The sequence below is a fragment of the Salvelinus alpinus genome, chromosome 24, assembly GCF_045679555.1.
Source record: "Salvelinus alpinus chromosome 24, SLU_Salpinus.1, whole genome shotgun sequence".
Lineage (NCBI taxonomy): Eukaryota > Metazoa > Chordata > Actinopteri > Salmoniformes > Salmonidae > Salvelinus > Salvelinus alpinus.
Window position 1 is genome coordinate 13,487,066 of NC_092109.1, and position 26,388 is coordinate 13,513,453.

Below are 26,388 nucleotides of genomic sequence, written 5' to 3' on the forward strand. Positions count from 1 at the left end.
TCATATGGTCTAGCACATTAGATGTTATTTTATTTATTTCTTGAAGGTGGATTTACTTTTTGCCTGAGAAATTTGGATTGCTAAAAAGTTCCATTCAGCTATAGCTCTATATAAGACTGTAGATTTAAGGCGATTTGTCCTTGGCTTGTTTTAGCTGACCTGAATTTGCCTGTCTGGTTTGGTGGTTATGCGTGTTGCTAGTATGTGCTAATTAGACTGAAAAATACTTTATTACTGTATACTGTATTTTTCATAAATGTTTTATGATGAGTATTTATGTATTTCACGTTGCTCTCTGTAATTATTCTGGCTGTTTTGGTGCTATTTGTGATGGTGGCTGCAATGTAAAACTACGATTTATACCTCAAATATGCACATTTTCGAACAAAACATAAATGTATTGTATAACATGATGTTATAAGACTGTCATCTGATGAAGTTGTTCAAGGTTAGTGATTAATTTTATCTCTATTTGTGGGTTTTGTGAAAGCTACCTATGCGGTGGAAACATGGTGAAAACATGGCGTTGTGTGTTTGGCTATTGTGGTGAGCTAATAGAAATACATTTAAAAATCGGAAATGATGGCTGGATTCACAAGATGTTTATCTTTCATTTGCTGTATTGGACTTGTGATTTCATGAAATTATATGATATTTTACATTTAAGTCATTTAGCAGACGCTCTTATCCAGAGCGACTTACAAATTGATATCCCTGTCGCGTTAGGCTAGGCTATGCTAGTTAGCTTTTTCGATGAGGAGGATCCCGGATCCGGGAGGGAGACTCGCGAGAGGTTTTAACAAACTATAGTTTTGGCAAGTCGGTTAGGACATCTACTATGTGCATAACACATGTAATTCTTCCAACAATTGTTTACAGACAGATTATTTCACATATAATTCATTGTATCACAATTCCAGTGGGTCAGAAGTAGACATCCACCAAGTTGACTGCGCCTTTAACCTATTCTAGCCCAGGGGTTCCGCTAGCGGAACACCCACAACATTCCGCTGAAAAGGCAGCGCGCGAAATTCCAAAATATTTTTTTGAAATATGTAACTTTCACACATTAACAAGTCCAATACAGCAAATGAAAGATAAACATCTTGTTAATCTACCCATCGTGTCCGATTTTTTAAATGTTTTACAGCGTAAACACAACATATATTTATGTTAGATCACCACCAAATCCAAAAAACACACAGCCAATTTTCCCAGCCAAAGATAGTCACAAAAGCAGAAATAGAGATAAAATTAATCACTAACCTTTGATAATCTTCATCAGATGACACTCATAGGACATCATGTTACACAATACATTTATATTTTGTTCGATAATGTGCATATTTATATCTACAAATCTCGGTTTACATTGGCGCCATGTTCAGAAATGCCTCCAAAATATCCGGAGTAATTACAGAGAGCCACGTCAAATAACAGAAATACTCATCATAAACTTTGATGAAAGATACACGTTTTACATATAATTAAAGATACACTGGTTCTTAATGCAACCGCTGTGTCAGATTTTTTTTTAACTTTAGGAAAAAGCATACCATGCAATAATCTGAGACGGCGCTCAGAAAGAAACAACATTTCTCCGCCATGTTGGAGTCAACAGAAATACGAAATTACATCATAAATATTCCCTTACCTTTGATGATCTTTCATCAGAATGCAGTGCCAGGAATCCTAGTTCCACAATAAATCATTGTTTTGTTCTATAATGTCCATTACTAGTGTCCAATTAGCTACTTTTGCAGCACGTTTAGTTCACATGTCCAAACGCTGGCGCCGGTCCAGGCGAACTCAGACGAAAACTTCAAAAAGTTATATTCCAGGTCGAATAAACTGGTCAAATTAAGTAGACAATCAATCTTCAGGATGTTGTTATCATATATATCCAATAACATTCCAACCGGAGCATTTGTTTTTGTCTACAGAGTAATGGAACACATGGCCATATCATGACTAGCGAGCGTGACCAGGAACTAGCATTCTGCCAGACCACTGACTCAAATAGCTGCCATCCGGCCCCACATCACACTAGAGGCTTCATTCCACGTTCTACTGACTGTTGACATCTAGTGGAAGGCGTAGGAAGTGCGAACAGATCCATATCTTACTGGGATGTGAATAGACGATGAGTTTAACATCAACCAGCCCCAGAATTTCCACTTCCATATGAGTTATGTTATACTCACAGACATAATTCAAACAGTTTTAGAAGCTTCAGAGTTTTTTCTATCCAATAGTAATAATAATATGCATATATTAGCATCTGGGACAGAGTAGGAGGCAGTTCACTATGGGCACGCGATTCATCCAAAGTGAAAATGCTGCCCCCTATCCCCTATCCCTATTTTCCAGCTTGGAAAATTCCAGAAAATTATGTCATGGCTTTAGAAGCTTCTGATAGGCTAATTGACATTATTTGAGCCAATTGGAGATGTACCTATGGATGTATTTCAAGGCCTACCTTCAACCTCAGTGCCTCTTTGCTTGACATCATGGGAAAATGTAAAGAAATCAGCCAAGACCTCAAAAAAAAAAAAACTGTAGACCTCCACAACTCTGGTTCATCATTGGGAGCAATTCCCAAGCCCCTGAAGGTACCACACTCATCTGTACAAGCAAAACGTGCAAATCAATCCCAGAACAACAGCAAAGGACCGTGTGAAGATGCTGGAGGAAACAGGTACAAAATAATCTATATCCACAGTAAAATGAGTCCTATATCGACATAACCTGAAAGGCCGCTCAGCAAGGAAGAAGCCACTTCTCCAAAACCGCCAGAAAAAAGCCAGACTACGGATTGCAACTGCACATGGGGACAAAGATCGTACTTTTTGGAGAAATGTCCTCCGGTCTGATGAAACAAAAATAGAACTGTTTGGCCATAATGACCATTATTATGTTTGGAGGAAAAAGGGGGAGGCTTACAAGCCGAAGAACACCATCCCAACCGTGAAGCACGGGGGTGGCAACATCATGTTGTGGGGGTGCTTTGCTGCAGGAGAGACTGGTGCACTTCACAAAATAGATGGCATCATGAGGTAGGAAAATTATGTGGATATATTGAAGCAACATCTCAAGACATCAGTCAGGAAGTTAAAGCTTGGTCGCAAATGGTTCTTCCAAATGGACAATGACCCCAAGCATACTTCCAAAGTTGTGGCAAAATGGCTTAAGTCAAGGTATTGACAAATCCCTGACCTCAATCCTATAGAAAATGTGTGGGCAGAACTGAAAAAGCATGTGTGAGTAAGGAGGCCTACAAACCTGACTCAGTTACACCAGCTCTGTCAGGAGGAATGGGCCAAAATTCACCCAACTTACTGTGGGACGCTTGTGGAAGGCTACCCGAAACGTTTGACCCAAGATATACAATTTAAAAGGCAATGCTACCAAATACACTCAATTAGTATGTAAACTTCTGACCCACTGAGAATGTGATGAAAGAAATAAAAGCTGAAATAAATCACTCTACTATTATTCTGACATTTCACATTCTTAAAATAAAGTGGTGAGCCTAACTGACCTAAGACAGGGAATTTTTACTTGGATTACATGTCAGGAATTGTAAAAAACTGAGTTTAAATGTATTTGGCTAAGGTGTATGTAAACTTCCGACTTCAACTGTATGTAATCACGGCGTGCTTGATACTCTGGTGAGATGAAAGTTGACATGAGTGACTGAAAATGGGGTTTGAACGGGAGGGTCTTTATTGCTTACAGTTTTGTTTGGCCACCTACAAGAATGTGGCTGCAGTTGCTTATATCCTTGTCTTTAAAAACATCTAGAAAAAAGCAGTATGATGTCATCATTATTTATAGGGCCCATACTGCATTTCTTATGGTTACATCTCACAATGAATACTGATACGGTTTTATTCAATCCTTTGGCAAAAGTTAATGCTGAGGCAGAATTACACATTTCTAGCACTGTTTTGATTACATGATCATGCCAGACTGCCTAGACAGAGAGATAGACAGGATCACTCCACCTGTGCCAACCTGTTCTGGCAGATTAAGCCATACTTAAAATGTCGCAGTGGTGTTGACTTTGCTAGGGCACACACCATTTTTGACCTGGGTGCCAAAAGGAGAAAGTAGAGATCAACAAAGGAAGGTAAATGAAAAGTAAGATATCAAATGTGCGCACTTTGGCTGTTGACAATGTTATGTGGCTGTTTTCACACTCGTTAATTTGCTGAAGTTCCAACCAGTGTGTGACTATTTGTTACATTGTGGTTACCATGAAGAATGTAAAAGAATGAAATCAAACTCAAAATGAATTAAATCAGATGCGTGTCACAAGCTTGAAATTTTCCCAAACGCACGAACACTGTCGAGTACAAGCCTATTAAGGTTGATTAATTAGATGAATTATTATTGTATTTGATTATAATAACATAGGGTAAAGAAGTTGACACATAGCACCCTCTTGAACTGAACCATATTTTTCAGCATTCTAGAACACCGACTTTGTCAATTTGTTTAATTAGGAGGGTGAAATCTATTAAAAATGCATATTTTTAGAGTGTCTGCATTTTGAAAATGCAGACTTTTGAAAGCTAACACCACCCCAGTACTCAACACCACTATGCCATACTAAACAAGACTACTTAAATCAGCAGCAGGCAGGAATAGTGGGTTTTGAATTGAACGGATGGTGTATTTTCTGTGGCTTGGTTGACATTGGTCCTTCGCTGCTTTCAATGCGTTTAGTCTGACTAGGTGGAAAAGTTTTGAAAAAGTCACGCGATTCAATGAAAAGACCACTAAAAACGTTTCCGTCGACTTGTAGATTATCTCTGTATATTGTGATGTAGGCCTACGAAGTGCTTTGTTAATTTTCTGAAAGTGCATTCTTACTATTAACTTCTGCAGCAATGTTGTAAAAACACGAGGTATAGACCATTTGTTGTGTAGAAGAAAAATATCACATATTTGCGTGCGATCCCACCACTGTGAGAGTATTCAAATATCCCTTATTAATTTACTATTGATCATTAACCAAACTCGTTGTGATAAAAAGGCAGATAAGACTTAACACAGATGGACTTTAAAACAACCATAGTCAAATCAAATGAGGTCATGATTGGGCTGGGGCCAGACATTTTCCAGAAGTGCTGCTCCAGAGTACAGCTAAGTTCAATAAAAACAAATTGGGTCATATAACAAACAGAACTCATTTGGGAGGTTTATCATTCATAGTCTGACTTGACTGGATGAACTCCTACTTACAAAATAATAAAAATAGGACTGACGATAGCCAGGAGTTCCATATGCATATCCCTTTAAATAATTCCCCCTCATACTCATGTCTATGAAGAATTAATTTACCTCCTTATGAAGTCATATTACACATTATCCCAAAAATTATCTAGAGTGTGCGTTTGCAGGTTGCACTAACTAAGAAGACCCAAGAGAAAAGTCGAAACCCAATCAAGGATCAGCCAACCAATCTAATCTGTCAAACATGTACTACTCTGATATTCAGGTAGGGGCTTCAAAACGGTGTGGTTACAGTAAATTGCCTTCATGTCACTACTAGTCACCCTTTGGGTACAATTCTGACAAAACAACTCCAACAAACATTTTAAAGCCCACACTAAAAACAATGCATTAAAACCAAAGCAAAGCACAAAATAAAAAGGATTGTTGCTTATTGGGTAAGTCCAGGTTGTCCATCCGTTTCAGTCCGATTTCTTCCGTTTGGTGCATAATAAACACAACCCAGTTATTTTCTGTCCCAGCCTACCGAGAAGAATATCAGCAGGATTTGGGCCTATTTGTAGGGGCAGGTGTTCAAGGGAAATCAACAGAGATGAATGACAGTGATGTAACAGGGTGCTGTGTGGTGTAATTTAGAAGGAAAGACTGAGTTATAATCTGTCTCAGCACTGTAGTGACCTCTGTAAGCAGCTTAGGGACACACAAAAAAAATAAAAAAATAACCACTGGTAAACAGTCACCCTCCAGGTTGACAACTGTCAAAAGTCTGCCTGTCTGTCTTGGTCAGTAATATCAGACAAATTTGTTATTGAAGGACAGCCTGAATGACCCAATTTACTATAGGGAGTTGGTTCAAAGTAACCCTAAACTATGGTCTAGGGTGAAATATTTCCAAGCTCAGGATGACCTCAAAAACTACCGTTGGGTCTGTATATCAGCCTAAAAGAGGAACCAGGGCCAAACGGCTACAAATCTAGAAAGGAAAGCAGTCAGGGTAATGCTAACCATCTGCACGTCATAAAAATGGTGTCATACAGCAGTTGTGTTAAGGTGACACCTAGAAGGTAGTTAGTTACATCTATACAAAGTATTGTAAAGTCAACGGGTAATGGAAGTGTATAGTACTGGATGACAATCAAATGGACGAGTAAACGTGTTATTTACAGGGGGTTTCATATTTAAAAGATACAAAACAGTGGTCAACTGCTGCTACAGGAAGTCAACATTGTTAATTTGTTGACTTCCTGTAGCAAAAACAAAACAATTATTATTTTATTTTTTAAATCAATGTTTCTGCTATCCCTTGTCAGTATTCCTAGAAGGATTTAGGTTAAAAGTCCAAAAGCAAAATGGGATTTTGACACATCCCGAAGGATTGGCATCTGTACGACCCTTGACCTGCCAGCATCTGTACGACGCTTGATCTGCCATTGCTTTCCGTCAGCGCCCGGGTGCGATGTTGGAGAAATGTATCACCCAACATCCCTCAAGATTCTCATCCCCCATCCACACTCAGTGGACAGTACCAACATTCTTCTGTTACCACAGCAAAGAGCAGAAAGACACAGCTCCTTTCAATGATCAAGAGGTGTGACTAGAAGTTGGTGAACTGCTTGAGGAGGAGGCCAGCTCAGTTAACTAACTCTGTAGATGAGGTAGCCTATACGGCCAGATGGAACTTTGTAGCCTATATGGCCAGAAGGGAAATGTCTGCCTATATGACAGTGGGTGGATTGAATGAGGTCATTTCCATGTAAAAGGACTCATGAGCACCAACATGTGTAGTTCATTTGGGTGTCAAAGGAAAGCTAAGAGTTAATATTGTTGAGAAATTAAGGCATACATTTTTCCATCTCAAAAATGTAGAATAAGCAGTCTTTGATTTCCGGTCAAACAGACTGAAAAGGAGTCTTAGAAAACATCTACAAGAAACAGTCTTAACAGTAGAACCGCTGGACATTGATGGACCCCACTTCAAGCAATATTTATTTATTTATTTCTATTTCACCTTTATTTAACCAGGTAGGCTAGTTGAGAACAAGTTCTCATATACAACTGTGACATAGCCAAGATAAAGCAAAGGAGTGCAACACAACCAACAGTTACACATGGAATAAACAAACATAGAGTCAATAACACAATAGAAAAGTCTATATACAGTGTGTGCAAATGAGGTAAGATAAGGGAGGTAAGGCAATAAATAGGCCATAGTGGCAAAATAATTACAATTTAGCAATTAAACACTGGAGTGATAGATGCACATTCATCTTTTGCACAAGGAGAGATACTGGGGTATAAAGGAGCAACAACAACAAAAATAACAGTATGGGGATGCGGTAGTTGGATGGGCTATTTACAGATGGGCTATGTACAGGTGCAGTGATCTGTGAGCTGCTCTGACAGCTGGAGCTTAAAGTTAGAGTGGAAGATATGAGTCTCCAGCTTCAGTGACTTTTTGCAATTCGTTCTTGTCACTTGCAGGAGAGAACAGAAAGGAAAGGTGGCCAAAGGAGGAATTGGCTTTGGGGGTGACCAGTGAAATATACCTGCTGGAGCGCGTGCTACGGGTGGGTGCTGCTATGGTGACCAGTGAGCTGAGATAAGGTGGGGCTTTACATAGCAAAGACTTATAGATGACCTGGAGCCAGTGGGATTGGCGACGAAAATGAAGCGAGGGCCAGCCAACGAGCGCATACAGGTAGCAGTGGTGGGTAGTATATGGGGCTTTGGTGACAAAACAGATGGCACTGTGATAGACTGCATCCAATTTTCTGAGTAGAGTGTTGGAGGCTATTTTGTAAATGACATCGCCAAAGACAAGGATCGGTAGGATAGTCAGTTTTACGAGGGTATGTTTGGCAGCATGAGTGAAGGATGCTTTGTTGCGAAATAGAAATAGGAATATAAATTTTGGATTGGAGATGCTTAATGGGAGTCTGGAAGGAGAGTTTAGTCTAACCAGACACCTAAGTATTTGTAGTTGTCCACATATTCTAAGTCAGAACCGTCCAGAGTAGTGATGCTGGACGGGCGGGCAGGTGCGGGCAGCGATCGGTTGAAGAGCATGCATTTAGTTTTACTTGCATTCAAGAGCAGTTGGAGGCCACGGAAGGAGAGTTGTATGTAATTGAAGCTCATCTGGAGGTTAGTTAACACAGTGTCCAAAGGGCCAGAAGTATACAGAATAGTGTCGTCTGCGTAGAGGTGGATCAGAGAATCATCAGTAGCAAGTGCGACATCATTGATCTATATACAGCGAAAAGAGCCGGCCCGAGAATTGAACCCTGTGGCACCCCCATAGACTGCCAGAGGTCCGGACAACAGGCCCTCCGATTTGACACACTGAACTCTGAGAAATAGTTGGTGAACCAGGCGAGGCAGTCATTTGAGAAACCAAGGCTGTTGAGTCTGCCGATAAGAATGTGGTGATTGACAGAGTCGAAAGCCTTGGCCAGGTCGATGAATACAGCTTCACAGTATTGTCTCTCATCGATGGCGGTTATGATATCGTTTAGGACCTTGAGCGTGGCTGAGGTGCACCCATGACCAGCTCTGAAACCAGATTGCATAGCGGAGAAGGTACGGTGGGATTCGAAATGGTCGGTGATCTGTTTGTTAACTTGGCTTTCGAAGACCTTAGAAAAGGCAGGGTAGGATAGATATAGGTCTGTAGCAGTTTGGGTCTAGAGTGTCTCCCCCTTTGAAGAGGGGGATGACCACGGCAGCTTTCCAATCTTTGGGGATCTCAGACGATATGAAAGAGAGGTTGAACAGGCTAGTAATAGGGGTTGCAACAATTGCGGCGGATCATTTTAGAAAGAGAGGGTCCAGATTGTCTAGCTCGGCTGATTTGTAGGGGTCCAGATTTTGCAGCTCTTTCAGAACATTGGCTATCTGGATTTGGGTGAAGAATAAATGGTGGAGGCTTGGGCAAGTTGCTGAGGGGGGGGGGGGGTGCAGGGCTGTTGACCGGGGTGGGGGTGGCCAGGTAGAAAGGATGGCCAGCCGTAGAAAAATGCTTATTGAAATTCTCAATTATCGTGGATTTATCGGTGGTGACAGTGTTTCCTAGCCTCAGTGCAGTGGGCAGCTGGGAGGAGGTGCTCTTATTCTCCATGGACTTTACAGTGTCCCAGAACTTTTGGAAATTTGTGCTACAGGATGCAAATTTCTGTTTGAAAAAGCTAGCCTTTGCTTTCCTAACTGCCTGTGTATATTGGTTCCTAACTTCCCTGAAAAGTTGCATATCACGGGGGCTGTTCAATGCTAATGCAGTACGCCACAGGATGTTTTGTGCTGGTCAAGGGCAGTCAGGTCTGGAGTGAACCAATGGCTATATCTGTTCCTGGTTCTACATTTTTTGAATGGGGCATGCTTATTTAAGATGGTGAGGAAAGAACTTTTAAATAATAACCAGGCATCCTCTACTGACGGAATGAGGTCAATATCCTAATGAGCCATAATGAGCAGTAATTCTGAATGCAACATTCTAACAGTATTTTTAATATATTTCATATTTGCTATAGCAAAAATTATTTGCTTGCGTTTATGAAGGCTTTGGGTAACAGAATATGATTTGTATTTTATTTCAAATAACACAATTGCATTTTCATTTGTTTATATGTTACGACTATGAAACAAAGCATATGCGTTGGAACATGGTAACAGCTTAGGTTTATAACAAAAAATGTAAAATACCGCAACCACCAAGAAGCATGGTCAGAAGACATGCTGTCAAATTATGAAAACATCAGTAACAACACTATAAGCGCCAAGTGGCCTTGATAGTGAAACTCAGCACAAAAGCAATAATGGCATAGTAATGAATATAAGTGTCGATATGACATCAGTCAAGAATAGTAAATTATTGCCAGCTCGTGCTTGTGTGACTTCAAGCAATGTCATCAGTTGGATTTCATTTAGTTGTCATCCCGTGCCGAACAGTTGACACAATTTTCGGAACTTTCACTTGCTTGAGACACTGACATACCTTCGTTTGGGTGTAGTGTGTAATAGTATAGGGTACTCTTGATTGTGTCTAGTTGTCTTGTCATTCTTCAGCACAGTTGTGGAGTACAACGGCTGTGCAGGTGCCTTATTTTGAGCAGAGGAAGGGAGCTCCCGTCTCACTTTGTTCATGGTGCCGTCCAGACTTGTTTTCTTTGCAAGCAACTTGTTCGCCAATGACAGTGACGTGAATAAATTGTCCATGGTGACATTGCACTCATTGCCTACGTAAGGGTCCACGAGCCTAATCACCTCATTCTCCGACACTCTCGCCTGCTGCCCGATGTGGATATTTTCCCAGAGATTGAAAGCCATTCAGCATGGACAATGAAGCACGCTCTTGCTGTCTAGGCTACTCCAAGTAGCCAGAGTAGACTGATACGACTCCTTTGACTCCGTGAACTGATAGGGTACATACCATTTTAATATTAGGCCTATAATTAGAATATATCAATACAATAGAATGACCCACCCTGTTCTATAATCAGGCTTCTTTCGCTCCACCTCGCTCATCAACTCACCCATTCTTCCCATCATACCCTACTTAATTTAATATCAGATGGTCACTGCACTGTCAAATGTCGGAAGAAGGAGTGGAGAAGTCCCTACTGTTGGGAGAAGGGGCAATGTGGGAAACATTTTTTTTTTAATTACATGCCCTCCTAAAACGGGTTAGTTATGTTTGTGACAATACGATTCTAACAACGGCAGTGTGTTATGCAGACTTATTTCGTAAACGTCAAGGACGGAGGGGGGCAAGAGTAAAAAAGAAAATGGCAGAGAAATAAAAAATCATGAGTCACAATTTCTGCTTTAGCGGTTCTAGTGTTAAAAGGTATTAGAAAAACAAAAGTAAAGACCCCTGCCAACTAATATCAACACACACAGTTGAAGTCGGAAGTTTACATACACTTAGGTTGGAGTCATTAAAACTAATTTTTCAACCACTCCACAAATTTCTTGTTAACAAACTATAGTTTTGGCAAGTCGGTTAGGACACCTATTTTGTGCATGACACAAGGTATTTTTCCAACAATTGTTTAAAGACAGATTATTTCACATATAATTAAATCATATCACAATTCCAGTGGGTCAGAAGTTTACATACACTAAGTTGACTGGGCCTTTTGAACGGCTTGGAAATTACCCAAAAATGAAGTCATGGTTTAGAAGCTTCTGATAGGCTAAATGACATAATTTGAGTACACCTGTGGATGTATGTCAAGGCCTACCTTCAAACGCAGTGCCTCTTTGCTTGATATCATGGGAAAATCCAAAGAAATCAGCCAAGACCTCAGAGAAAAAAAATTGTAGACCTCCACAAGTCTGGTTCATCCTTGGGAGCAATTTCCAAACACCTGAAGGTACCACGTTCATCTGTACAAACAATAGTACGCAAGTATAAACACCATGGGAACACGCAGCTGTCATACCGCTCAGGAAGGAAACACGTTCTGTCTCCTAGAGATGAACTTACTTTGGTGCGAAAAGTGCAAATCAATCCCAAAACAACAGCAAAGGACCTTGTGAAGATGCTGGAGGAAACAGGTACAAAAGTATCTATATCCACAGTAAACCGAGTCCTATTTCGACATAACCCGAAAGGCAAGGAAGAAGCCACTGCTCCAAAACCACCATAAAAAAGCTAGACTACGGTTTGCAACTGTACATGGGGACAACGATCGTACTTTTTGGAGAAATGTCCTCTGGTCTGTTGAAACTAAAATAGAACTGTTTGGCCATAATGACCATCGTTATGTTTGGAGGAAAAAGGAGGAGTCTTGCAAGCCGAAGAACACCATCCCAAACGTGAAGCACGGGGGTGGCAGCATCATGTTGTGGGGGTGCTTTGCTGCAGGAGAGACTGGTGCACTTCACAAAATAGATGGCATCATGAGGAAGTAAAATGATGTGGATATATTGAAGCAACATCTCAAGACATCAGTCAGGAAAATAAAGCTTGGTCGCAAATGGGTCTTCCAAATGGACAATGACCCCAAGCTTACTTCCAAAGTTGTGGCAAAATGGCTTTAGGACAAAAAAGTCAAGGTATTGGAGTGGCCATCACAAAGCCCTGACCTCAATCCAATAGAAAACGTGTGGGCAGAACTGAAAAAGCGTGTGCGAGCAAGGAGGCCTACAACCTGACTCAGTTACACCAGCTCTGTCAGGAGGAATGAGCCAAAATTCACCCAACTTATTATGGGAAGCTTGTGGAAGGCTACCTGAAACATTTTACCCAAGTTAAACTATTTAAAGGCAATGCTACCAAATGCATTCACATAGCAAGCCTACTCGTGTGTGTGTGTGTGTGTGTGTGTGTGTGTGTGTGTGTGTGTGTGTGTGTGTGTGTGTGTGTGTGTGTAAACGCGGGAGGGGAGAGGTGAGTGTGTGTGTGTGCAGTCACTGCTATTGGGTGATGATGATAGGCACTATGGGTTAGAAATAGCAATATTTTCCTACACCAAATCCTCTTAACTATTATGAATGGTATGATAATCTGTATTACAACTATGGGTTACTATTATTTATTATGATTGCTATAATTATTATTACTACTACTCATATTAATGTTAATATTACAATTTATATTATCGTTATTGGTATTTTTTTTTAATGTTATTTAACCCTTATTAAATAAGGCAAAAAAAGGTTTAACCAGATATTATTAATCCTAACAGGTTTTTCACATGGACGATACATTGGAGATAATATAACAAAATTACGTGAAACAATAGAACTATATGAAACCAGGCCTGGTCTTCATAGCAGATTTGGAAAAGGCCTTTGATAAAGTACGACGAGAATATATATATAAATGCTGTACTGTGTTAATTTTGGTGAATCTCTTGTACAATGGGTTAAAGTTATGTATAGTAACCCCAGATGTAAAATCGCAGTGGCGGAAAAAGTACCCAATTGTCATACTTGAGTTAAAGTAAAGATACCTTAAAATGAAAATGACTCAAGTAAAAGTCACCCAGTAAAATACTAGAGTAAAAGTTTAAATGTATTTTGTTTTAAATCTACTTAAGTATCAAAAGTAAATGTAATTGCTAAAATAGACTTAAGTATAAATCATTTCAAAATCTTTATACTTAAACCAGACAGCACAAATGTTTTTTTTGTTAGTTTACATTTACGGATAGTCAGGGGCACACGCCAATACTCACACATCATTTACAAACTAAGCATTTGTGTTTAGAGAGTCCGTCAGATCAGAGGCAGTAGATGACCAGGGATGTTCTCTTGATAAGTACGTGAATTGGAAAAAATTTCACTTCTACTCAGCATTCAAAATGTAACGAGTACTTTTGGGTGTCAGGGGAAATGCATGGAGTAAAAAGAACATTTTCTTTAGGAATGTAGTGGAGAAAAAGTAAAAGTTGTCAAAAATATAAATAGTAAATTAAAGTACAGATACCCCAAAAAACGACTTAAGTAGTACTTTCATGTATTTTTACTTAAAGGTCCTTACACCACTGTAAAATAGTAAATAAATGTCACAAGGAGGTAAACAAGGTTGTCCAATGTCTCCATATCTATTTATGCCAATCGAAATATTAGCTATTAAAATCCGATCCAACAATAATATCAAGCGGTTAGAAATCCAGAGCTTAAGAACAAGTGTCAATGTACGCCGATGACTCTAGATCTCTTAAGTCCGCAATCAGGATCCCTGCACAATCTCATTAGTGAACTAGATGATTTCTGGCCGCTCTAGGAAGAGCCTTGGCCAGGGAGGTGACCAAGAACCCGATGGTAATTCTGACAGAGCTCCAGAGTTCCTCTGTGGAGACGGGAGAACCTTCCAGAATGACAACCATCTCTACCGCACTCCACCAATCAGGCCTTTATGGTAGAGTGGCCAGACAAAAGCCACTCCTCAGTAAAAGGCACATGACAGCCCGCTTGGAGTTTGCCAAAAGGCACCCAAGGACTCTCAACCATGAGAAACAAGTTTATCTGGTCTGATGAAACCAATATTGAGCTCTTTGACCTGAATGCCAAGCGTTACGTCTGGAGGAAACCTGGCACCATCCCTACGGTGAAGCATGGGTGGCAGCATCATGCTGTGGGGATGTTTTTCAGCGGCAGGGACTGGGAGACTAGTCAGGATTGAGGGAAAGATGAACTGACAAAGTACAGATAGATCCTCGATGAAGAGCGGTCTGGAGCAGGTTAAGACCTCAGACTGGGGTGAAGGTTGACCTTCCAACAGGACAACAACCCTAAGCACACAGCCAAGACAACGCAGGTGTGGCTTTGGTAAAAGTCTCAATGTCCTTGAGTGGCCCAGCCAGAGCCCCGACTTGAACCCGATCAAACATCCCTGGAGAGACCTGAAAATAGCAGTGCAGCGACGCAGACAGGGCTTGAAAGGACCTGCAGAGAGGAATGGGAGATTCTCCCCAAATACAGGTGTGCCAAGCTTGTAATGTCATACCCAATAAGACTATTCTGTGCCTCCAACTTTGTGGCAAATGTTTGGGGACGGACCTTTCCAGTTTCAGCATGACAATGCTCCCGAGCACAAAACGAGGTCTATACAGAACTGGTTTGTCAAGATCAGTGTGAAAGAACTTGACTGGCCTGCACAGAGCCCTGACCTCAACACCATTGAACACCTTTGGGATGAATTGGAACGGGTTTGCAGGGGGGGGGGGGGGGGGTAAAGAAAGGAAAGTAGAGTAGAGAATCATAGTAGTCACAAACCACAGTTGGGTTCACAAGTTTGGACAGTACAGTAAAGAAAAGTAGAGTACAGTTCACAGTAGAGCACACTAGAGTTGAGTACACTATAATGTACAGAACTCTGCTGTACTCTACTGTGCTGTACTTTGATTTCCAAACGTGTGAAACAGACATTTAATGATTTGGATCATATTTAGTCCAGTCCAGCCATCTTTGCATCAGTAAATTTATTTTTGTAAAATGTTGTGTAAATTGTTAAAAGTAATCCTTGTGCATAGAGCTGCATGGTTTGTTAAATTTTGAAATCAAATGGCCTCCCGAGTTGCGCAGCATTCTAAGATCCTGGTTCGGACTCAAGGCTGCATCGCAGCCGGGCGTGACCGGGAGACCCATGAGGCGGCACACAATTAACCCAGACGACGCTGGGCCTGGGGAGGGTTTGGCTGTCCAGGTTGTCCTTGTCCCATTGCACTCTAGCGACTACTGTGGCGGACCAGGCGCAATGCACGCTGACACGGTCACCAGGTGTACGGTGTTAAGCGGGCATCGTGTCGAGAAGCAGTGCGGCTTGGCGCAGTCGTATTTCGGAGTACGCGCGGCTCTCGACCTTGGTCTCTTGAGTCCGTCCGGGAGTTGCAGCGATGGGACAATTGGATATCATGACATTGGGGAGAAAAAGGGGTACATATTATTATAATTTTTTAAAAACCTTAAAATCAATATTTTTTTATTCGCATACATTATAAGTGAAATATCTGAGTCTTCGTTTCCGTGCATTTGCCCATGACACATTCAGTCGACTACCTCTCAGATGTAGGTAAAGGGTCACGAGGTAAAGGGTCACGAAAAAGCCAATATAGCATATTGGTGGGTTGCTGAAGAAAGAAGCACCATCTGATAGAGGACATATTCATCCACTAACACGCAAAGCAGAGAGACAAATATAAACAAACATTAAACACCTGCAAAACAAATGGAAGTTCAGGTGTAACAAAACACTAAGTCATCTGCTGCTGCATTTGCATAAAACATTACGGACCTCGCAGTTGTCAAATCAAGACTTCAAGAGTGAGTGTGCTGATAAACTAGACTGTTGAAAGACCTAGCATAAAATGACTTGTCTCAAACTGAGAAAGTTATCAAGAGCAGAGAAAGAGAGAAGGAGAGAGAAAGGGGGAGAGAGTGAGAAAGAAAAACAGGGAGAGGCAGATAGTTCATTTTTTTAAACACCAAGGAGAATGATTTGAACAACTTGGATGGCATGACAAGACATACAGGCAGAAATGAAGTCTCGAAAAGGGTTGTCTGAGAGCGGTGTTAAGTCATCTTTCCCTGGCATGAGAGGAAAGAGTTCAACTTTAAAAGGGGATCAGAGAGCAGCAGTGCAATACACAGCAGAACAAGCACAGTGGAGCCAGCCGGCCCGGTACTTCCAACACTGACCTCGACCTGACAGAGAGACGGCATGCACAGCACTCCGAAGCAACTTAACTCCTCAGACGGGTGTCCTTGTGTTTGCCGTTCAGATATGTATTATAACCCCCCCTTCTCTCTAACAACAGATCTAGGAGCAGAGACTGAACACACAGATGAGAGAGATCTAAATGGGCAAACACCGAGACAGAAGTAAAAGCAGAGATGAGGAATATTTAAACAGGCAAAAGCAGGGAGTCTGTGCATCTACCATACCCTCAAAGTCCCACTCATCAGCTGTGACTGTCTGCATTAAACATTTGCTCAGCTTGGATGTTGGAATACAGTACTTTACTCATGCTATCTGTTCTCAGTCTAATGGCCCGTCCACAGCACTGACCACTGAACAGAAATGAGAGGCTTGCTATAGCCCATCTAGGAGATAGAGCCAATGCCGTTCAGCTCAAAACACATCACTGACAAGCAGATCAACACAATATCTGAACAAGTCACCCACCATTATTGATGGAGGCCCTTTTTTCACAATGAGTGTTGGCGAGGTGACTTCAGAATTCATCAGGCAATCCGATGAGGCTGACAAAGCTCAGCCCTCAGAAGTCATCTGTCTAGGCTACTGTAGGTTCTACACGGCACAACCAATCTGACTGCGAGATACGCCACCATTCATTTTCACATACAAGACGGAAAGATTTATTGGTTAGAGTGGACAAGGAAAGATCACCGTCATGGCCATAGCAGCAAACCCACAACAGTGGGTTGTTATGGTAACGCTCATTCAAAACAAGTGGACATACAACAAAACTCCTTTGAATTATAACCTAGTGTACATAACAATATGGTAATTTTTAGCAAGGCACATTTATCCAAGCGACTAACAGTAACCACATTCAATAGGCCTACAGTATATGTGGCCTATGCAGGAATCAAACCAACCAAGACTCTGGTGTTACCAGCATGCTCAAACTCACTGAGCCATTGAAACCACATACTATAGCCTTTCATACAATCCTATCAGAATAACATTTTACAAGTGATCAAAAAGAAGCGGTCTTCCTCATGTGCATAATAACACATTGAATTATGAACAACGGCAGAGAACAAAGCTGCCTATGACATTTCATTGCTGTCCAGCAGAATCTGTACTAAAGTTCACGACAGCCAGCAAGTAGTTTCAGCCACTGGGTGTATTTCACTCTCTCAGACACATGGCCCTCGTCTAATCAATTGGTTTAAACCAAGAGGACATATTTTCTATAGCCAAGGCATCCTCCCAGTAAACCACCTCAGAAATAGCCTTGTAAATGTGGATTCATTCCATAATTATCATTAAAAACAAAAAGGTACTGGGGTCTCTTCAATCCAAATTAATAAAGACAAAACTTAACTTATTCTGTACTTGGGCACTTTATTGTCTTGACTTTGCCTTGGTTACTTGTTTTGATTGACCCTTGGAACTCTTTTAGCACTTCAGCCACTCAACATCCCAAGAGTATGCCAGTGATGAAAGACTAGCAGATTAGGTGCCCCTTGCAACCCCAGAGTGGCCAGATCATCAACAAATCATCAGGGCCATTGAGTGCATGGGCCCTGGTCAAAGGTAGTGCACTATATTAGGTTGCTATTTGGGACACCGTCACTGACATCTGAAAGAGATGCCTCACAAGTCCTCAACTGGCAGCTTCATTAAATAGTACCCACAAAACAACAGTCTCAACGTCACTTGCTCACATTGTATATAGACTTATTTTTCTACTGTATTATTGACTATGTTTGTTTTACTCCATGTGTAACTCTGTGTTGTTGTATGTGTCGAACTGCTATGCTTTATCTTGGCCAGATCGCAGTTGTAAATGAGAACTTGTTCTCAACTTGCCTACCTGGTTAAATAAAGGTGAAATAAATAAAATAAAATAAAAAAAGAGGTGACTCTGGGATGCTCCTGGGGACCCAAAGCGATGTATATTTTTGTTTTTGCCCTAGCGTTGCACACCTGATTCCACTCAGACCCAGGTCCAAAGGCTTGATGAGTTGATCATTTGAATCCGCAAAACACCAGTCTCAACGTCAACAGTGAAGAGGTGACTCTGGGATGCTGGCCTTCTAGGCAGAGTTGCAAAGAAAAAGCCATATCTCAGACTGGCCAATAAAAATAAAATATTAAGATGGGCAAAAGAACAGACACTGGACAGAGGAACTCTGCCTAAAAGGCCAGCATCCCGGATAGAGAAATGAACATTAAATGATCTGCCAACAGCTCTGGTGGACATTCCTGCAGTCAGCATACCAATTGCACCCTCACTCAAAACTTGAGACATCTGTGGTATTGAGTTGTGTGATGACAACTGCACATTTTAGTGTGGCCTCTTATTGTCCCGAGCACAAGGTGCACCTGTGTAACGATCATGCTGTTTAATCAGCTTCTTGATATGCCACACGTGTCAGGTGGATGGATTATCTTGGCAAAGTAGAAATGCTCACTAATAGGGATGTAAACAAATTTGTGCACAACATTTTAGAGAAATACACTTTTTGTGCACATAGAACATTTTATTTCAGCTCATGAAACATGGGACCAACACTTTACATGTTGCATTCATATTGTTGTTCAGTGTAGTATTTCTGATTGGCTTAATGCACCACCACTAATGAGCTGTTGGGCCTCTCAAAGTAAATGTTTTCACCTCAAACAGCAAGCAAACAAAGACTGTTTTTACATCCATTGAGATGACAATTCCTCAAAGCATTTGAAAAATCTTTCCAGCCCTCTTTTTTTCGATAACCACTCGGCGTGAAAGGGAAAATGTCATGCTCTGATCCAGTGGAAACGTCATAAAATAGGATTACCTGATTACTTGTTATCCCGTGCACAAATAGCCTACAGCTGTGTCTGTCCTGAGGTCACTGGGTGGAAAACTGAGGGCCCAGAATATTTTATACGATGTTGCACGGCGCTTCAGGCCAGACCCAAGTTAATAGCTGATACAATGTTTCAAGTTCATTACAGACAGGCCATGTGTAGCCAATGTGATTGATAGGATATACATTTTTTTTTTTTTATCTTTTTTTTATTTTAGGATATTTTCTACCTGCAGGCTGTTTTTATTTGTTGGCTTAATGTAGGCTATTTTTACATAGTTGGAAATGGCAATAGAAGTACCTTTTTAGTTTTGTATTATTTTCATTTAGATTTGGATAGAATTTTGATTAACTACATGACAATGATTGAGATAAAAAGACGTTATTATAAATGAAACTGATCCACGAAAATGTGTATATGAACTGGCACGCAGATCGGTAGAAAGTGAGATAAATTGGCATTCAACATGAATGTTTGCTGACTCCTCCTGTAGCCTATTACCAGCAACTTCAGATAGCACTTTTGTTTTCCCAAATTCTGCCTCAGGAGCATCATTAACTTTCTTTGGTATGAAACAATACTTCCGTTGTGATAATTTACAATTATGGACTGTTAATGAAACCATAGGATGTGGTGAAAACAAGTCCATCCAAGTTATCTTGGCTTTAAAATCTTGATTTTATACATCATATTCTTCCATCCAACACCACCCCCCCACATGAAGAGAAAGAGAACAGATTTTTCAAAAGCTGATATTCTCTTTACCCAGCCACGGTGAAAGAATTAGAGCAGATATTCTCCATAGTCCCATATAGAAGATGGATAACAAGCTGTGGTTACATAACAAGGCATTACTCATTCAAAAGCACCAAAATCCAGGTAGACTCCAGCAGCAGATTAAAATTCCACTGCTGTATTATACTGTAGTAGACGGTGAAAACACAACTAGAGGCCACAGACCACACAAAACAAGGACTTTAGAAACACCACTAACCACCAACTGCAATCCAGAGTCAACTGCTCCACTGTATTACTGTATTATATTTCATCGCGTAGTCTTACCTGAAGTGATTTGAATTCTTCAGAGCATTCTATGGTCCAACTCTCTGATAATGCACTGATCAAAAATAAAAAAACGCAACATGAAACAATTTCAAAGATTTTACTGAGTTACGTATAGGTCTCCAGAGCCTAATGGATTTCACATGACTGGGAATACAGATATGTATCTGTTATTCACGGATACGTTTAAATAAATAAAAGTAGGGGCGTGGATCAGAAAACCAGTCAGTATCTGGTGTGACCACCATTTGCCTCATGCAGCGCGACACATCTCCTTCGCAGAGTTGATTAGGCTGTTGATTGTGGCCTGTGGAATGTGAACCCAATCCTCTTTAATGGCAGTGCAAGTTGCTGGATATTTTTTTTATTTAACTAGGCAAGTCAGTTAAGAACAAATTCATATTTACAATGACGGCCTAGGAACAGTGGGTTAACTGCCTTGTTCAGTGGAAGAATGACAGATGTTTACCTTGTCAGCTCCGGGATTCGATCTAGCAACCTTTCAGGTTACTGGCCCAATGCTCTAACCACTAGGCTACCTGCCACCCCATAGGCGAGAACTGGAACACACTGTCGTACATATCGATCCAGAGCATCCCAAACTTGCTCTATGGGTGACATGTCTGGTGAGCATGCAGGCCATGGAAGAACTGGGACATGTTCATCTTCCAGGAATTGTGTACAGGTCCTTGCGACATGGGGCCGTGCAATATCGTGCTGAAACAGAGGTGATGGCGACGGATGAATGGCACGACAATGGGCCTGAGGATCTCATCATGGCAATGTTCCCTCAAAATTGTTTTTGTTCATCACTGAACAAATTTCATGTCGGCTGAGCGCATACGAAATTGTTTGACTACAGAGGTAGCAAAACTGTACTTCAAATCTATGATACTCCCCCACTTAACATACTGCTTGACTAGTTGGGCCCAAGCTTGCTGTACAACATTAAAATCTATTCAGTCTGTCTACAAACAGGCTCTCAAAGTGCTTGATAGGAAGCCCAATAGCCATCATCACTGTTACATCCTCAGAAAGCATGAGCTCCTGAGTTGGGAAAATCTTGTGCAATACACCGACGCATTCTTGTATTCAAGATCCTAAATGGCCTGGCTCCCCCTCCACTCAGTATTTTTGTTAAACAGAAAACCCAAACATATGGCAGCAGATCCACAAGGTCTGCCATGAGAGGTGACTGTATAGTTCCCTTAAGGAAAAGCACCTTTAGTAAATCCGCTTTCTCTGTGAGAGCTTCCCATGTCTGGAATACACTGCCATCAGACACACATAACTGCACCACATATCACACTTTCACAAAATGCATGAAGACATGGCTAAAGGTCAATCAGATTTGTGAACATAATCCCTAGCTGTGTATTTCCGCTTTCCATGTTGTCTGTTGTCTGTAGCTTGTGAGGTGTGGAAACACTTTGTTGCTTTTATGAATTTTGTCTTGCTGCTTTTTGTCCTATGTTGCTTTGTCTGTATGCTACGTCTTGCTTGTCCTATGTGTCTCTGCGTGTGCTCACTGCTCAATGATTGTCTATATTGTAATTGTTTTTAATAACCTGCCCAGGGACTGAGGTTGAAAATTAGCCGGCTGGCTAAAACCTGCACTTTTACTGAAATGTTAAATATTGTGCTCTGTCCCTGTAAAAATAAAATAAACTCAAACTTGAACGTTGTGAAAATTCTGTGCAACTTCCAGTGCGCGTTAAAGTTACAGTTTTAACAGTGGCCAAGTAGGCTACTGTGGCTATTTGATCATAATGTAGTGCTACCAGAGTGGCCTACCATCAAAAACAATGGAGAACATACATCCCATAACATTTTTAACATGGAAATAGCTGTTCTATCATTCAGCCTACAGTAGCAGCCAATGTGGGGTGTTCAATGTAGGCCTACATTCCATGAGACTTTAAAAAAATAACATGCAGGTCAGTACAGGTGCATCAAAGCTGGGATCGAGAGACCAAAAAACAACTTCTATCTCAAGGTCATCAGACTGTTAAATAGCCATCACTAGCCGGCTACCACCCAGCTACTCAACCCTGCACATTAGAAGCTGCTGCTCTATATACATAGACATGGAATCACTGGCCACTAACTTCTTGTGAATAGGGGGGCGCTGTTTTCACTTTGTAAAAAATCGTGCCCAAATTAAACGGCCTCGTACTCTGTTCTAGATCATACAATATGCATATTATTATTACTATTGGATAGAAAACACTCTGAAGTTTCTAAAACTATTTGAATTATATCTGTAAGTAAAACAGAACTCATTTGGCAGCAAACTTCCATACAGGAAGTGAAAATTCTGAAAATGAGGCTCTGTGTCAGGGCCTGCCTATTCAACTAGCTTTTATTTATGGATCTGTATGCACTTCATACGCCTTCCACTAGATGTCAACAGGCAGTGGAAGGTTGAATGGGGTGTCTAGCTTGATGTGAGGCCGAATAAGGGGTTTACATGCACTAAGTTGATGGTGCCTTTAAACAGCTTGGAAAATTCCAGAAAATTATGTCATGGCTTTAGAAGCTTCTGATAGGCTAATTGACATCATTTGAGTCAATTGGAGGTGTACCTGTGGATGCATTTCTAGGCCTACCTTCAAACTCAGTGCCTCTTTTCTTGACATCATGGCTGATTTCTTTTGATTTTCCCAAGACCTCAGAAAACAAATTGTAGACCTCCACAAGTCTGGTTCATCCTTGGGAGCAATTTCCAAACGCCTGAAGGTACCACGTTCATCTGTACAAACAATAGCAGACAAGAATAAAGACCATGGGACCACGCAGCCGTCATACCGCTCAGGAAGGAGACGTGTTCTGTCTCCTAGAGATGAACGTACCAGAACAGCAGCAAAGGACCTTGTGAAGATGCTGGAAGAAACAGGTACAAAATAATCTATATCCACAGAAAAACTAGTCCTATAGACATAACCTGAAAGTCCGCTCAGCAAGGAAGAAGCCACTGCTCCAAAACCACCATAAAAAAGCCAGACTACGGTTTGCAACTGCACATGGGGACAAAGATCATACTTTTTGGAGAAATGTCCTCTGGTCTGATGAAACAAAAATAGAACTGTTTGGCCATAAAGACCATCGTTATGTTTGGAGGAAAAAGGGGGAGGCTTGCAAGCCGAAGAAGACCATCCCAACCGTGAAGCACGTGGTGGCAGCATCATGTTGTGGGGGTGCTTTGCTGCAGGAGGGACTAGTGCAATTCACAAAATAGATGGCATCATGAGGTAGGAAAATTATGTTGATATATTTATCAGCATATCGAATGCGCAACCCGGGCTGGCTAAACCCTGGACCATTGTTATTCTAACTTCCGCGACGCATACAAAGCCCTCCCCCGCCCTCCTTTCGGGAAACTTTGACCACGACTCCATTTTGTTGCTCCCAGCCTATAGACAGAAACTAAAAACAGAAAACGCCCGTGCTCAGGTCTGTTCAACGCTGGTCCAACCACTCGGATTCCACGCTTCAAGATTGCTTCGATCACGTGGACTGGGATATGTTCCGCATAGCGTCGGAAAATAACATTGAAGAACACGCTGATTCGGTGAGCGAGTTTATTAGCAAGTGCATCGGTGATGTTGTACACACAGCGACAATTAAAACCTTCCCCAACCAGAAACCGTGGATTAATGGCAGCATTCGTGCAAAACTTAAAGCGCAAACCACTGCTTTTAATCAGGGCAAGGCGACTGGAAACATGACCGAATACAAACAGTGTAGGTATTCCCTCTGCAATCAAACAAGCTAAGCGTCAGTATAGAGACAAAGAAGAGTCGCAATTCAACGGCTCAGACACGAGAGGTATGTGGCAGGGTCTACAGTCAATCACAGACTACAAAAAGAAAACCAGCACCGTCACGGACCACGATGTCTTGCTCCCAGACAAACTAAACTTCTTTGCTCGCTTTGAGGACAATACTGTGCCACCGACACAGCCCGCTACCAAAACCTGCAGGATGTCCTTCACTGCAGCCAACGTGAGTAAAACATTTAAACATGTTAACCCTCGCAAGGCTGCCGGCCCAGACGGCATCCCTAGCCGCGTTCTCAGAGCATGTGCAGACCAGCTTGCTGATGTGTTTACGGACATATTCAATCAATCTTTATTCCAGTCTGCTGTTCCCACATGCTTCAAGAGGGCCATCATTGTTCCTGTTCCCAAGAAAGCTAACTGAGCTAAACGACTATCGCCCCGTAGCACTCACTTCCGTCATCATGAAGGGCTTTGAGAGGCTAGTCAAGGACCATATCACCTTCACCATACCTGACACCCTAGACCCACAATTTGCTTACCGCCCCAATAGGTCCACAGACGACGCAATCGCAATCACACTGCCCTAACCCATCTGGACAAAAGGAATACCTATGCAAGAATGCTGTTCATCGACTACAGCTCAGCATTTAACACCATAGTACCCTCCAAACTCGTCATTAAGCTTGAGACCCTGGGTCTTGACCCCGTCCTGTGCAACTGGGTCCTGGACATCCTGACGGGTGCCCCCAGGTGGTGAGGGTAGAAACAACATATCCACCCCACTGATCTGCAACACTGGGGCCCCACAAGGGTGCATTCTCAGCCCTCTCCTGTACTCCCTGTTCACCCATGACTGCGTGGCCATGCACGCCTCCAACTCAAATCATCAAGTTTGCAGATGACACTACAGTGGTAGGCTTGATTACCAACAATGACGAGATGGCCTACAGGGAGGAGGGGAGGGCCCTCGGAGTGTGGTGTCAGGTAAATAACCTCAAACTCAATGTCAACAAAACAAAGGAGATGATCGTGGACTTCAGGAAACAGCAAAGGGAGCAGGCCCCTACCCACATCGACGGGACAGTAGTGGAGAAGGTGGAAAGTTTTAAGATCCTCGGCGTACACATCACGGACAAACTGAAATGGTCCACCCACACAGACAGCGTTGTGAAGAAGGCGCAGCAGCGCCTCTTCAACCTCAGGAGGCTGAAGTAATTCGGCTTGTCACCAAAAACACTCAAACTTTAACAGATGCACAATCGAGAGCATCCTGTAGGGCTGTATCACAGCCTGGTACGGCAACTGCTCCGCCCACAACCGTAAGGCTCTCCAGAGGGTAGTGAGGTCTGCACAACGCATCACCGGGGGCAAACTACCTGCCCTCCATGACACCTACAGCACCCAATGTCACGGGAAGGCCAAAAAGATCATCAAGGACAGCAACCACCCGAGCCACTGCCTGTTCACCCCACTATCATCCAGAAGGCGAGGTCAGTACAGGTGCATCAAAGCTGGGACCGAGAGACTGAAAAACAGCTTCTATCTCAAGGCCATCAGACTGTTAAACAGCCATCACTAACATTGACTGGCTGCTGCCAACATACTGACTCATCTCTAGCCACTTCAATAATTAAAAATTGGATGTAATAAATGTATCACTAGCCACTTTAAACAATGACACTTTATATAATGTTTACATACCCTACATTACTCATCTCATATGTATCTACTGCACTCTATACGACCTACTGCATTTTGCCTATGCCGTTCGGCCATCGCGCATCCATATATTTTTATGTACATATTCTTAAATCATTCCTTTAAACTTGTGTGTATTAGGTAGTTGTTGTGAAATTGTTCAATTACTTGTTAGATATTACTGCATGGTCGGAACTAGAAGCACAAGCATTTCACTACACTCGCATTAACATCTGCTAACCATGTGTATGTGACAAATAAGATTTGATGTCAGTCAGGAAGTTAAAGCTTGGTCGCAAATGGGTTTTCCAAATGGACAATGACCCAAAGCATACTTCCAAAGTTGTGGCAAAATGGCTTAAGGACAACAAAGTCAAGGTATTGGAGTGGCCATCACAAAGCCCCGACCTCAATCCTATAGAAAATGTGTGGGCAGAACAGAAAAGGCGTGTGCGAGCAAGGAGCCCTACAAACCTGACTCAGTTACACCAGCTCTGTCAGGAGGAATGGGACAAAATTCACCCAACTTATTGTGGGAAGCTTGTGGAAGGCTACCCAAAACGTTTGACCCAAGTTAAACAATTTAAAGCAATGCTACCAAATACTAATTGAG

The 26,388-nt window shown here is 41.8% G+C and overlaps 1 protein-coding gene across 3 annotated transcripts in view; it reads right to left on the reverse strand.

The window, feature by feature from the left end:
- LOC139552197 (microtubule-associated serine/threonine-protein kinase 3-like) overlaps nucleotides 1-26,388 on the reverse strand; it is a 176,931-nt gene that overhangs the window by 146,759 nt on the left and 3,784 nt on the right. The gene's annotated exons all lie outside the window — the stretch shown is intronic.